At 34.6% G+C, this 16,027-nt stretch overlaps 1 protein-coding gene across 5 annotated transcripts in view; it reads left to right on the top strand.

Moving 5' to 3' along the window:
* The window catches only part of LOC100157486 (lipase member K), a 74,700-nt gene that overhangs the window by 32,380 nt on the left and 26,293 nt on the right, over window positions 1-16,027 (top strand). For 3 of the 5 annotated variants that reach the window (XM_084996723.1, XM_084996724.1, XM_084996725.1), the window contains 2 exons: window positions 67-302; window positions 3,618-3,734. The gene's annotated coding sequence lies outside the window, so the exon portion shown is untranslated. Of the gene's footprint in view, window positions 1-66; window positions 303-3,617; window positions 3,735-7,757; window positions 7,871-16,027 lie in introns of those variants that run through there. The other 2 variants (XM_084996727.1, XM_084996726.1) reach the window with 2 other exon arrangements.

Raw genomic sequence — 16,027 nt, forward strand, 5'->3', positions numbered from 1 at the left:
TCTCTTCCTATCCTGTAGTCTGGCATTGGCTTGGAAAGATAACACCATTTTTGTTTTATCTCCCAGGTGATTGCTAAGGAGTAACCTTTCAGGCTGCTGGACTTGTCATCATCAAAACTTCCCATCTGGGGGTTCCTGCAGTGGCACAGCAGGTTGAGGATCTGGTGTCTCTGCAGCATCATGGGTTCAGCCCCTTGTCTGGAGGAGGGAATCTTTATTATATCCATTGAATAAAGAACATGGTGGAATCAGAAAAACAAGTCTTTCCAGGGGAGCTCTGATCATCAATATGACACAGTAAGGTAGTTAATAATACTTGCCACTTGTTCTGTAAGAGCTGCAAGATTCCAGTACAAAGTCATTCTTGTGTGTTCTCAAGTTATTAAGGTACATATCCTCATTCAAAAGTCTCTCCTGGGCCCTAGTCGCAAATGATCCAAGGGATAGTTCTTGCTGTGCTTGAAAGATGAACTCAACGCATGACACAGTTAAAGAAGTTCATTTAGGCTCATTGCTGAGCACTCTTTGAATAACTGTGCTGTCAGTCTGAAGGGAATGAGCCAAATAGCACAGACAAACATTTGAGCTCTTAATAAAAGAATTTTTTTAGTTTATTTTCAGGAAGACCTGAAATCTTTGATACACAGATCTGAGAACTTTGTCTATGGTCAGTCAGCTTTAGGCAGGAAGTAGCCCTTGAAAGTTGGGTTAGTTGAACTAAGCTGAAAACAGCAACACAAAAAATCAGAATATATATTTTTGTAGTACTTATTAATGGTCTGTCCTTCTGAATATAAGCATCATGTGAGTAAAAATGTGAGACCTGAGCTGAAGAGTTGAGGCAGGAATAAATCTAAGTTCTGAAGAAAAATAGTCAAATTTCAGTATTTCTTCAGAGCTTTTTCTGTCCTCACAAATCAAGTGCACATGGAAACTTTATATTTGATCAAGGATGGGCATATAAATCAATGCCTTGAGGTTGGAAGAGGTACAGTGAGAGGCTTTATTATCTAATCTGCTCCTTGGAGATGGTTATCAATAAAACTCTACCTGAAATAAGGGGCTATCTCCTCTCATTCTCACAGTGCCAGCAGAGCCTACATTTAAAATGGGTTATCTCTGAATGCTAATTTCTAGATTGTCTATTTGGAACTTGCAACATATTTTCCTATGAAATCATTTTCTATGAAAATGATGCCTTACATCAGAGCTTCTCAGACTTTAGTAAACATTACAATCTCTTGGAGAACTTGGTAAAACACAGAGACCCAAGTCCAGAGATGCTGTTTCACTACTTCTGGAGGGGCACCCAAGGATGTTGCATTTGGAACTAGCTCCCAGGGCTGCTAGTGCTTTGTGGTCCACAGGAGCTGTCTCATTTATCAAAATATCCCACACAAACACACACACACACACACACACACACACTCATACATGGCCATGTGGAGCCTCTTCTCCCTCCACACAGCTTCACACAAATATCAAGCTGACAGTGGTGTTGCTGCAAAAAAAAAAAAAAAAAAAAAAAAAAAAAAAAAAAAAAAGGTTTCAGCAAAGGGAGAGGATTTAAGAAATGCAGTTTTGACTGGAGGGGGTATCAGCAGTTGCCCTCCTGGAGGACGAGGTGAAAGAGGGAAGACTGTGGGATTGGGCTTCTTTTCATGCTTATTCTCATCAGAAACCATGGAAAGAGTGATGCATTATGTCCACAAGTCATAATGACTTCTAGGAAAATGGAGAGGATCTAGTGGGAAGAAAAAGTATGCAACTTAAAATTGGCTTCCCAGACTGATGTTTCTCCCTTCTGTACAGTCATGATGATTTCATACCTTCTGATTATATTTCAACATGTGATCTAGACCTTTCCTAAAGAGTAGAAAGGACTGACATTTATTTAACAGCTACTAACATTGAGCACAATCTTAGGCACCTTGCATGGATCATCACATTGACTTTTTGTCCTCATTTTACAAATAAGAGCCTACTGAGCAAAGGGCGAGAGCACAGCTCCCACTCCTGCTGGATGAGTGGCTTTAAATAAATTACTTAACCTCTCCAAGCACATTTTTTTTTCATCTGTAAATTAGAGCAATCATTCATATTTTGTAGGATTAAAATACGTAGGTCAAAAATACTGTGCTTGATCCACAGTTGATAGTCAATAAATGGTAGCTACATTATCATAATTACCATAGTTGTCCTCATTCAAAACTCAAACCTAATCCTTTACGCAAGCCTTGTTACTCAAAGTCTGGTCCAAGTTCTAGTAGTATTTTGGTATCATTTCAGAGCTTGTTAGAAATATAGAGAATCTCAGGCAGCACCCCAGCTAACTGAAGAAGAATCTGAACTTTAACAAGACCCCCATTGATTTGTACACGTATTAAGGTTTGAGAAACACGACTCTAATTGTGTAATTGTGTTTTTATTTACCTACCTAGTAAAGCATTACGCTTAGTTAAATTGACATTGAAAATGAGCCATGTACTTACTGGCTATGTCTAGAATGTAAGTTCAACAAGGGTAAGACTTTTTATATGTTCAGGCTGGATCTCCACTGCCTAGAAAAATACCTGGTACATAATAGAAACTCAGTAAATATCTACTCAGTAAATAAATCAAAGACAAAATGGGGATAGCGGGGATGTCTTTTAGAAATGTTTTAAATACTGAAGGTGAAGGAAGCACGGTTCTGTAGGTCCAGTTAAGATGAAGCTCCCCATTTTATTTGCCCTAAATACTGGAGGAGAGAAGGAAAGAACCTGTCATTCTTTCTGCCCTTGTATGTTACCTTTGTGTAGACTAGTCCAAATATTACTCAGAGGCCCCATGTTGTCAGCACACTGCTGTGTACAGAACACCCTTTTCAGAGTACTTGGTTTCCCCTGTCAACGTTTGGAAGTTTTTAAGAACTTGGATTCCACAATTACTTTTCAAATGAAAACCTTAATTATGAAGATGCTTAAATTCACATAATATTGTATATAATGTATTTCTAATATTCACCAGATTAATCTTTGCCTAGAAGGGTAGTTTTTCATTATCAACTGGACCCAGTGTTTTTAATGGGTTCCTTTCCATTGAGGGAACCATAACATTTATCTGAACCAAAACCAAAACAGAACCTATTGCAACTGCCTTCCACGTATTTTATAATGATTTGTGTGCATTTCAAACTTCTACCACTAAATTATGTTTCTAATGAGTAAATTACTTTCAAAAATATTATTTGATATATTTGAAAAATATTTAAAAGAATACATGCAAGATATATGTATTTATAAAACATAACAAATCTAACACTAAATCCAGACTCAATATGAGAAGAAAAGATCACTAATTCTATTGTAGTTACCTGCATGCTTGTGATTGGCTGGGGAAAAAAATGGGCCCTCACAGATGTATTCACCTCATAATCTGTGGAATCTGTGAATATTATGTAAATAATTTATGTGTGTGCACATATTTATATGTACATGTACCTATGTACATGTAATGTTTCTTGTGACTTTCTGTAAAGGAAGACAGTAATTTAGTAAATTTAATACATACAGGAAATCATTTCTAGCCTTAACTATGTTGCAACCTTCAGTTAATTCTAACTTCTTAAAATGCAGGTTCCTTTGAATGAAGAAATATGAACACATGACCACTAAGGATCCCTTGAGCCCTAAAATTTCATGATTTTACAGAAAAATTTAATGTGGTATCTAAAGAGAGACAGAGAGAAGAGAGTAAGTGAAAGTTTAATATAATTGTCAATTGAATGGAAACAATTCTCGTTTATTTAAGTAAAATCTACCTGCAAACAATTAATGAAAGAATTACTGGTACTTCAAAAAACTGAAATGATTTCTATTGCCTTATATCCATATTTAACCTCTTTCTTTAATAAACTTAAATTGGGCAAACTTTTTTTGACACCTTATGCATATCTGCTTATACTTATTATATTAAAATTAAACAATATCCCTACCCTTTAAGAGCTCAGAATCTAATGGAAGAAACATACAACAAATGGATAAAGTGTTAGTTTCCTATTGCCAAATACTACAAATCTAGTAATTTAACCAACCCAAAATTATTATCTTACAGTTCTGGAGGTCAGAAATCCAAAATGGGTTTCACTGAGCTAATATTAATTAATAAATTCTTAAAATTGTAATACTTCTCAGGGTTGTTAAAATGGGAAATTCTTATGAGACTCCATGCAATAGAAACAATACTCAAAATGAAAGGCTATATGCTCCTATGCAAGATTTACAGTAGAGGTAGGAGAAAATGTTCTACCTCTTAGATTCTCATGCATCATTGGTTTATAAACTGGCCCCATACATGAAGCTCATGAAGAGACTGAAGAAAGAGGCACAGGGACATGAAAAGGTACTCAACATAGTTAATCATCAGATAAAAGCAAATTCAAACAATCACGAGGTATTACCTCACACCTGCCAGAATAGTAATCATCAAAAAGGAAAAAAAAAAAAAATTTAAGCCCCTATAAAATTTGAAGAAGAGATGTTTGGGGCGTGCAAGATCCTAGGTGAATTCACTTCATGATATGCCAAAGTGTGCAAGTATTTTAACTCATCGTTAAATCAGAACTATAAAGCAAATTCTTATAAAGATTTGTGGTCCCTACATTGTAATAAACTATATTTCATTGATTTTGAAATGCATTTTTTACATTTTTCCATCTCCATATTCAGAGAGCTTCTTATAATTGGTGGTGTCTTTTGAGTATAACAGGCTTCATTTTTCTTTCCTAGGAATATATAGTATAATGAAGGATACAATTTGTAAATGAGGAAATCTTAGATTCAAAAAAATACTGTACAGTCTTCAGCCTTTTCAAATTTAACAACCCCTCCCTAGGAAAAATTCTCATGCCTTAATAAATTACAAAATTCATTAGAGGGAGTACATTTTGATGTTTGCATTGTTCACAGGCCTTGTTTCCCTCTGACTTATGATCTCCACTTTACTCCAGCTAATCAAGATGTTATGCGCATACACACAAACACATGCAAAAGTGTTCAGTGCACAGCATTGGAGGATGCCATACCCTAAAATAAAGGTCTCAAGCCTCACAAGTATCCTAGGTCCTTACTAACAAACCCATAAAAACGCAGACCTCAGGGGACAATATACCAAAGCAATAAACTAAAACAATAGAAGCCCTTATGCAAATATCAAGGCACTTAACCTCCTTGATGAAAAAGTGCCAGAGGAGATCCCTGGTGGCTAATTGGTTTAAGGATCTGGCATTGTCACTGCTGTGGCACAGTGTGAAATCTGACCCAGAAAATTCTGCATGCTGCAGGTGAAGCCAAAAAAAAAAAAAAAAGTCAAATTTCTGACTCAACCTTAAAAGCACAACTTCTTTAAAGACAATTGTTTTAGAGCAGTTTTAGGTTCACAGCAAATTGAGAAAGATACAAGAAATTTCTCATAAACAACCTATTCCAACATATGCATAGCTCCCCCATTATCAACAACCCCCACCAGAGTGGTACATATATTACAATTGATGAGCCTCATTGACACATCATAATCATTCAAAGTTCATAGTTTACTAGAGTTCACTCCTGGTGTATAAATGTTTAGTGGTATGTAGCCATCATTAGAGTAGAATACAGAGAGTTTTCATTGCTCTCAAAATCCTCTGAAGGCACAGATTTTAAAGTATGTTTTGACTGGGGACCCAGGTCCACTCCACTCTGAATGTTGCATTTTCTGTATTACCTCCCTAACACCTAGGACATAGGCTGCTCTGTAAATGAAGTGGCCACCAGAATCAGTATCAGCCTACAGCAGAAATCAATAGGGATTACCCTGTTCTTTTCCTTGCTTTGCCCTAATACCCTGAAAGTTTAGAAATCTTGATGGAAGAGGGAGAGGAATTGTTATGCCAAAGTGTACCTACCCCTCCAAGTGATAAGGCACCAAGGAGAAGACAGAGAGCAAGATGGCCTCTGCCCCCTCTGTAGGGCCCTAAAGATGCTACTAAGATAGGGAAAGGGAAAGAAACTTTGCCCTGCTATTTTGTCATCTAGGGGTTAGGAGTTAAGTTTAAAGAAGACCCCCCAAAGCACACTTTAATATAAAAGTAAATGTGTAAATGGGAATGGGTTTCTGTTCAATGAGTTAAATGATAGGCAAAACAAATAGAGAAACAGCAGACTGCCAGAGCTGTTTACAATAAGACAATTAGCAAACTAAATAAGTAGAAACATGGGTACTCCCAGCACTGTTGATTGGAATACAGAAACTATTGCTCAAGAATAATCCTATTTCAAACATAGACTGAATTCCAGTTGTTTATACATTGCCAACAAGTGTACTATCTTTCCAGTTTGTTTTTTTCTTTCAGAGTCAAAATAGCATGTTTGCAGAATGTATTACTCTGAAAGTGTAATTACCTGTTAAACACATAGGAATGCAAAACTTTTCCAATAAGCAAATAAAATTGCTAAACAATTTTAATTACTGCTGAAACCATTATTGTAGCAGAAGCAAAGCCAATTCCAACTACAATTTTGAAACCAATTGATTCAATCTAATTACAAATCGACACAATTCAAAGAAACTTGAAGATACTTAAATCAGTTTCATGTCACTAAATTCTGGCTGCCTAACATTCAAGTTCTTGAGACAGTGGGTTTGCAGGCATCTCCTATGCACTGAGTGGACGTGGATACTCCTGAATCAATGATAGAAAATTCAGGAACTAATTCAGAAATACTTTTCCTCCTCTTCCGATGAAATTTAAGCATGTAAAATGTTAATTTGGGATCATTTTAGAAGTTTGGCTGGGAGCTCCCGTTGTGGCTCAGTGGTAACGAACCCAACTGGTAACCATGAGGATGTAGGTTCAATCCCTGGCCTTGCTCAGTGGGTTAAGGATCCAATGTTGCAGTAAGCTGTGGTGTCTTGGATCCTGTGTTGCTGTGGTTGTGGCATAGGCCGGCATGTGTAGCTCTGATTCGACCCCTAGCCTGGGAACTTCCATATGCTGCACATTTGGCTCTTAAAAAAAAAAAAAAGAAAGAAAAAGAAGTTTGCTTGGTTTATTTTAAGCAAATTAGATCTGCACCTCTGAAAAGTATGAAAGCAGAAAATAGAAATCTAGTCAGTTCTAAGATTTTTTTTACAGGATATTAAACCAAACCTCTGCCCAGTGCAAACATAGGAACTGCTTCCATGATAGGATAGAGCCTGGCTAGAGAGGATGAGGAAAACCTGGGTTTGTTGTTGCTTCTTTGTTTGTTTGCCTTTAGCTAGCTGGAGATCTTGGATGAGGTATTGTTTTTCTAGGCTTCAACTGAAAGAACTGGAAATGACATTTTCTTTGTTTCTTGCCAGTTTTAATACACACTTTACATAAAAAGATAGAAAATTAAAGGAAAGCCAAGCACTATTTGGGAATGAATTACATTACAGGTGTTATAGTTGGAGGATGCAGGGGATTAGACATTTTATGCTCATATGACTGGGTCAATGCATCCATCCTTGAGTGAAAATTATTTTCTGAATGAAGAGTCTATATTCTGCTGAGAAGCTTTCAATTCATCTATACCTTGAGGCATGCAACTCAGGGACTGGCTTGGCAGGAGCAGGAACTCTGGTCTATTACGATTCTTTTTTTCATCACTGGCAAAGAGCTCACCTGTCAAAGTGTCTGGGTGGCATTGGCTGCATTTCAAGTTATGATTAATCTGCCTTCAGTTGAGAGGTTTCTGGTTGCAACATCTTCTGGGCTGTTTGAAACAGAGCATGCTCCATTGACAGCTGCCTCTGGAAGGAGTTGAAATCTCTCTGAACCTTCCAGGACTTGAAGACAGACCCCCCCAAAGACTTCACAGATCAGGTAATGACTCTTGATCTATTTGTAGAACCTGGGTCATGGTCTTTTAGTAAGAAATAGAAAATATTTGGAGCTACAGAACTTTAATTGTTGTTGAGGAATATTGTGTTTTGATTCCATCAAGTTAAGCAAGAGATAGCAAGAGTAAACATGACCACTTCAGATGGAGAAGATATACTGAAGAGCTTTCCAGGAGTGTTATGATGGGTTTCTCTTTCAGAAAACTGTAGCATGTACAAAGCAGACATTGCTATTTTTGAATCTCAGTGAGAATTGGTATCACAAGTCTATACCTGGAAATGCTAGTGACAGATTCTTTTAAGAATTTAAGGAGTTCCCTTGTGGTACAGCAGTTTAAGGATTCGGTGTTGACATTGCAGTGGCTCAAGTTGCTGCTGTAACCTGGGTTCCATCCCCAGCCCAGGAAATTCCACATGCCATAGGTGCAGCCAAAAAAAAAAAGAACTTCTTTGGGATTGTGCATCTAGGGGTTTGGGAAATAATATTTAAACAATGTTTTAAAAACTCTTTAGGATTTTTCAAAAAGCCCTTTACTGTCTCACTCCAATAGCCTTTAGCCTGAATACTTTTTCTTATGAGCAGGGTCGTCTGCAGGGAAATGTGGGCCAAGTGATTGGCAAGAGTCATCATACTAAATGATATCCCTGCTTATTGAAATTATGAGCATCCTCCTCAGTTTGTGAAGGACCCATCACTTTCCTCGTCTACAAAGTGGTTCATATTTATGTCGATGTTATATAAGTGTACAGTCTCCTCTAATCCCCCTAATTGCAGACATGCATTCAACTTTAGGGAGATGAGGATGAGCCAACCTGAAGCACAAATATTCCCCTCCAGACATTAAGAGATTAAATAATTGTCCTTTAATAATATATATTAAAGTCCAAAGGTTATTATTTTTGTTTGCTTTTGAAGTACATTTATCCTTTTTTTTTTTCTTTGTCCTTTTTAGGGCCTCACCTGTGGCATATGGAGGTTCCCAGGCTAGGGTCCTCATTGGAACTGTAGCCTCTGGCCTACACCACAGCTCAAGGCAATACCAGATCCTTAACCTACTGAGCAAGGCCAGGGATTGAACCCACAACCTCATGGTTCCTAGTCAGATTTGTTTCCACTACGCCGTGATGGGAACTCCTCACAGACCTGTCTTATGTCTCCTTTACTTTGTAAAATAATTTAAGGGAAAAATTGTTTCCTCTACAGCTCCTTTCTTTTGTTATTTATTTTTCAAATTTGAAAACAGCCATCTTTCAGGGGCTATTTTGCCATCAGAACAAATCTTTCATCCTTAATATTGTAGAAGAGCCATGAAAATATAGTTCATTCTTGCTATTTATTTTTCCTTTTTCCTTGGTGTATTTTCCTCCCCATTCAGCCTAATACTCCTTTCTTTTTGCTGCCTCTGGGCTTGGAGCACAGCGCTATGAGCCACTCTATTCTATTTGAAGATTCTGTCACAGCTGCCTGGTCCTTCTTCCTTTGACACAAACGTGCCTACTCCTCAAATCTGAGATTTGCAGGCCTGGACATCTGATTGTGTAATGATTTCCTTTCTTCCACTTGTTAATAGTCTCCTTTCTCTTCCTGCTTCCTTACTTCTTTCATTCTATGGGTGGGGGAATTCCGAAAACAAAAAACCAGTTTGGATCTAGATCCTGATTAACTTTGCTACTAATAATTGTGTAAACTTGTGAGTCACTGATATTTGGTAACAGATGAAAATATCAGAGTTTTGTGAAGGTTGCTGAGATGAAGACAAGAAGGAATCTAAATTTTCGTAAACACCATAATGGGCTTTATATTGAAAATGTCAGATAAAAAGGGAAATTGTTGCAGACGTCAAAAAATTTTAATTGACAAACAACAATCTTCTGGCCAACCCAGTCATTTGTGTCACTGCCAAAAATCTCACAATAAAGAAAAACTATAGGAAACTGCCAAAATGGTTATTATAAGGTGAACATACTAAAATTTGTAGACTTTGCCCCATAAGAATATTTCTAGGGCCTTTATTCGGAGTACCCTGAGTTTAAACTTACAGCTAATTATTTATAAGTATTTTATTTAGTATATTTTAGTATAACTATACTATTATTATATTTTATACCATAAAATATGTATTATAATAAATATACTATGTATTAAAATAAATATTTTACTATATTTTTATGCTGAGAGTAATTCAAGCTAATAAAGTCATTAAGGAATATATATAACCAAGAGGTAAATTGGTAGAAGAGGGAAAATTTTTATTCCTAGTATTGAAATAAAACCATTATCATTTCAGAATAATTCTTACAGTGTTTCTGAAGATCATATTTTTTGGTTTATTTATTTGTTTGAGATATTCAAGAAATAAAATTGTGGTTGCTTAAAATTTGGTTTTGCTTCTATAGCCCCAAACAAATTTGTCAAAACTCTGTAAATATTAACATATTTTTAGACTGACATATGAAACAACTTTATCATAATTCTTAATAGTTGTAAAGGATGTAGTTTAAGATACCTCATAAATACTGCCAGTTTTAGACAAAATTGTTATACAATTATAAAAGTATATCCAAGAAAATATTTAATTTTTATATTTGAATTTGATATTTAAGATTATCCATTGGAAAAAAATCTTTTATTTCACGAATTGAAATTGTATAACTTTTGTTTTCTTACTGAATTTATATTTCCATTCCACTTTTTTAGCGTTTTGCATATTTCCATAAATATGTATCCTAGTATCATTTATTTATATGCCTAAAAAGTCTTTTAGGAGTTTCCATTGTGGTGCAACGGGATGGATTGGCAGCATGTCTGTGGCACCAGGACTCAGGTTCTATCCCTGGCCTGGTACAGTAGGTTAAAGGATCTGGCATTGCCACAGCTTCAGAGTAGGTAACAACTGTAGCATAGGTCAAATCTGCAGTTTGGATGTGATCCCTGGTGTAGAAACTCAATATGCTATTGCGCAGCCAAAAAAGAAAAAAGTCTTTTACTGATCAATTGATCCTTTTTCTCTACAACTAAAAATGTGGATAAACATTCAAATTTAAATTGTTTTCACTTCTTCTGACTATAGGGTTGCATTTTTTAATGATTTCTCCTTGATATTTTTATTAGAACACAATTGGTTAAGAATCATAACTATATTAAAAGTTCAATGAATAATTAAGCTTTAAAATCAAATTTTATTAGCAATGTATCTCAATGACATCGATGAAACTTTTTAATTCATACATCCAGTGATAATTATTATTTATTCACAGATGACACAAAATTTAGCATCTGTATTTTCCCACTTAACAGTTGTAAGTGCTGAAACCCCATGTTTACCTAATGCCATTCAACTCTGAACTCACTGAAGATCTGTGTCACAAGTCACACAGTAATGCAGCTACAGAAATGATTTTTATTTACCTACTAAGAACTCAAGTAGATCCTTTTTCTTTTTTTAATTTTTAAAAATTTTTAAATTGTTTTTATCTTTTCCATTATAGTTGCTTTACAGTGTTCTATCAGTTTTCTACTGTACAGCAAAGTGATCCAGTCACACAGACATATATACATTCTTTTTCTCACATTATCCTCTATCATGCTCCATTATAAGTGACTAGATGTAGTTCCCAGTGCTATACAGCAGGATCTCATTGCTTATCCATTCCAAAGGCAATAGTTTGCATTTATTAACCCAGAAGCAAAGAATTTAAAACTACTGTATTTGCAAAGGTTAATTGCTTTTGAAAAAAAGATTGATACTTTATTAAGCTCTCCCTTTCCTAATACCTCTGTCAATATTGTCAAGTGTTCCTTTGCTAGGAGCCCAAGATTTTTTAAAACTGAGGACAGTTCATCATAGTTAAGATTCAGGAGAGAAGAGAGTTATACCTTTCCTTTGAGTTAGAAAATGAGAACCTCTTGAAAGTAGAAATCTCGGGCCATGTCAATTTTAGGAGATAGTATCTAGAACTCAATTTTTAAAAACTATTTATGTGCCTGTGTATTTTTTGGAAAATCACTGCTTATCCTAGCATGAAGAGTACAACTTTCCTCCCAACAATAATTTTTCCCCATTTAACATTATATTATGAGCGTGTTTTCATGTTATTATATAGTCCTCATATACATTTTAATGGCTTTATCTACAAGATTTAATTAACATATTATAGTTTACTTAAGCTTCCCTTTATTATTTATTTGTTTATTTTGCTTATTAGGCCCGCACCTGTGGCATAGGGAAGTGTTGAGACTAGGGGTCAAATCTGAGCTGCAGCTGCTGGCCTATGCCACAACAACTTGGGCTCCAAGCCACATCTGCAACCTACCCCACAGGTCATGGCAATGCCGGATCCTTAACCCACTGAGTGAGGTTAGGAATTGAGCCTACATCTTTGTGGATACTAGTCAGGTTCGTTACCCCTAAGCCACAACAGGGACTCCTCCCTTTATAATTTAAAATGTTTTTTATTTTTTTTATGATAAACAACAAGCATAAAAGCAATTTTGTACAGAGGGATCTCCTGCACATTCAGATTGAGAATTTATCCTCTTGCTATAAATTTATTGAGCAGAATTTCTAGGACATAAGATATAGATGTTCTTAAAAACTCTGTAATTATAACAATACTGCTTTCTAAATGAGTAATTCATACCAGCACAAGTAATCTTTGAGAAAACCTGCTTTGCAATATAGTTTCCAGTTTCTTTGTGAGTTATAATTATATTCAGTAACATACACAGATACTAAGTATACAGTTTGATGAGTCTTGACAATTATCCAAGTTAAGATATAGAGTATGGCCATCACCCTGAGAGTTTCCTCTTGTACCTTTCCAGTCAATCCCCCCACCAAGAAAACACTATTGTGATTTGTATTCCAACAAATTTATCTTACCTGTTCTTTTTTATTTTTATTAAAGTATAGTTGATTCACAATGTTCTGTCAACTTCTGCTGTACAGCAAAGTGACTCTGTCAATATGTATATGTATATGTATATGTGTATGTATATATACACATTCCCTTTCTAATATTGTCTTCCATCATGGTCAATCCCAAGAGATTGGAGATTCTCTTGGGATTGAAGGTTCCCTGTGCTGTACAGCAGGACCTCATTGCTTATCCATTCTAAATGTAATAGTTTGCATCTACTAACCCCAAATTCTCAGTCTATCCCGCTCTCTCCCCTTCCCCCTTGGCAGCCACAAGTCTGTTCTCTATATCTATGAGTCTGTTTCTGTTCTGGAGATAAGCTCATTTGGTGCCACATTTTAGATTTCACATATAAGTTATATCATATGGCATTTGTCTTTCTCTTTCTGACTTACTTCACTTACTGTGAGAATCTGTTCTTGATGTTCCTAGAAATTGAATTATAGAGGAAGTATTATTTTGTTTCTGGCTTCTTTTGCTAAGCAGAACATTTTTTAGATTAATCTTTTTTGTTTCATGTGTCTATAAATAGTATTCCATTGCTTAAATAAAATAAAATTGTATATCCCCTGTACTATTGATGGACATATGAGTTATTTCCAAAAATTTGCTATGATAAATAAATCTTCAATGAACAATCTTTCAAATAAGTCTTTGAATAGACTGTATTTTCTTTCACTTTGAACAACTACCTTTATAGGAAATCATTGGATGGATATACCACTATCTGTTTATCCATTCTATTATTGACAGACATTGGGTTATATCTGTTTGGAGACTATTATGAATAAAGGTGCTATGAATATTTATTTACAAGAATTTTTGTAGACATACATTTTTATTTCTCTTGGTAAATACCTAAAAGTAGAAATACTGAGTCTTGTGGTAACTGTATATTTTATATATAACTCTGTAAGATAATACCAAATTTTTTTATCTAGTGTTTATTCTATTTTACATTTCTATCAGCAATGCGTGGGCATTCTGGTTGTTTGCTGTCCTTGCTTAACAATTGATCTTCTTAATTCTATCTATAATAGTAGGTGAGAAAAGTTATCTCATTTTAGTTTTGATTTGTATTTCCCAGATGCCTAAAGATATAGACACCTTTTCATGTGCTTATTAGTCACTCATATGTTTTCTTTACTAAAATATTTGTATAAGGATTTATCCATGTTATTATTGGCTATTTGAATTCTTCATGAACTTTAAGAGATCGTGTATACATCATGAATAAAATTTCTTTGTTAATTTGTATTTGCTTTACATATTCGCTAAATCTGTGGCTTGCTTTTTTAATTTCTTAATGGTGTCTTTTTAGTAGGATAAGTTTTAAATTTTGATGAAGTCCAATATATCACTTTTTTCTTTATGCTTTTTCTGTCCTAAGATATCCTTGCCCACATCAAATTCACAAAGATTTTCTATGTTTTCTTCTATACTTTTATAGTTTTAGCTTTTATATTTAGGCTTATGATTTAGTTTTCACCTTATGTATGGTGTTAATTGGGGATCAAGTTTGATTTTTTTCTTCTATGCCATTTTAGAAAATGTAATTATTTTCCTTTGAATTACCTTGGAAGCCTTCTCCACAGATCAATTGACCAACTATTTGTGTATGTGTCTGTATATGGGTCAAGTATTATATTCCATGAACTGTATGTTTACCCTTATGAAAATGTCACACAATGAGTCTTGGTATTGTAGCTTTATAGTTAAGTCTTAAAATCAGGTAGCATAAATCATTCACCTATGTATCTTTTGCAAACATGTTTCGGCTATTTAGATCATTTTAGAATAAGATTATTAATTTATGTTGGCCTCATAAAATGAGTTGGGAATAATTTCTTTCATATTTCTGGAAGAGTTTTGAGTTTGGAGTTTTTTGTTTGTTTTTTCTTAACATAATTATTTCTTGCTTAAATTTTGAATAGTATATTTACCATTGTAACTATTTGTTCTGAAATTTCTGTTTGTGTGTGTACGGAAATTTTTTTAAAACAGATTTAATTTCTTTAATATATATAGGGCTAATCAAGTGTTCTATTTGTTCTTGAAACAGCTCTTCCTTGATTAGTTTTGCCAGTGCTTATCAATTTTATTAATCTTTTCAAAGGGCCAACTTTTGACTTTGTTAATTTTCTGCAATATTCTCTGGTCTGTTTTTTTGTTTGTTTGTTTGTTTTTCATTTCTACTCACTTTGGGCTTAATTTAATTTTCTTTTTCTACTTAAAGTTTGGATTATTGATTGTAAAATTTTCTCTTTCCTAATAAAGTTAAGTCTCTAAATATCTTTCTAAGCACTACTTAGGCTGCGTCCCTTTAGAGTAGTAGTATTTTTTATTATTATTCAATTATATGTCTTTTCTAATTTCCCTTTTTAATTTTTCACCTACCTATATGGTCCTTAAATGTGTTCTACAAATGTCAATTATATCAACTCAGTTATGGTATTGTTCAGATTTCCTTTATTATTGCTGGTTTTCTGTTCACTTCTATCAGTTACTGAAAGACAGATGTTGAAATCTCCAACTATGAAGCTTAAATTCCCTCATAGTTCTGTCATTTTTTTTCTTTTTCATTCCTAAGTTCTACTCTTAGGTACCTACACATTTACGGTTGTTTTGTTGTTCTTATGAACTGACTTGTCTTCCAGATAAACTCTGAAATATGGAGATACTCTTTGTCTTGAAAGCCTACTTTGTCTAATATTAATATACCCATGCCAGCTTTTTTATGCTTACTTCTTACATGGTATACTTCTTTATTTTACTTTCAACCTATTTTCCTATATATTTAAAATGTGTCTCTTGTTCAAAGTAGTTGGGTTTTGTTTTTTTATCCAGTCTGACAATTTCTGTCTTTTAATTAGAAAAATTACATTAATATTTGGGCTTGTCTGCCGTCTTTTTATTTACTGCTTGTCATTTTTTTTCCTTCCTTCCTTTCTCTTTTTTTCTTTTCCTGTTTCTCTATGACCCTTTTTCTGCCTTCTTCTATGATGATCAAATATTTTTAGCATTCTGTTTTAATTCTTCTATTAGCTTTTAAAAATATACCTATCTCTGGATTGTAATATAGTACCCTCTTTTCTGATTCTGAAAATAACTGACCTCTATACTTTATCAGTGAGACAGCTAGTCTGTATGGGTTACTGCATCATAATTGAAAGTAAAAGTTTTTCATTATGATATCTTGAGTGAAAATTTGACAGGAGAA

The sequence above is a fragment of the Sus scrofa genome, chromosome 14 (genome assembly GCF_054392235.1).
Source record: "Sus scrofa isolate SSC_HxYL_T2T_F1_AM1 chromosome 14, Sscrofa_HxYL_maternal_Yorkshire_Landrace_v2.0, whole genome shotgun sequence".
Taxonomy (NCBI): domain Eukaryota; kingdom Metazoa; phylum Chordata; class Mammalia; order Artiodactyla; family Suidae; genus Sus; species Sus scrofa.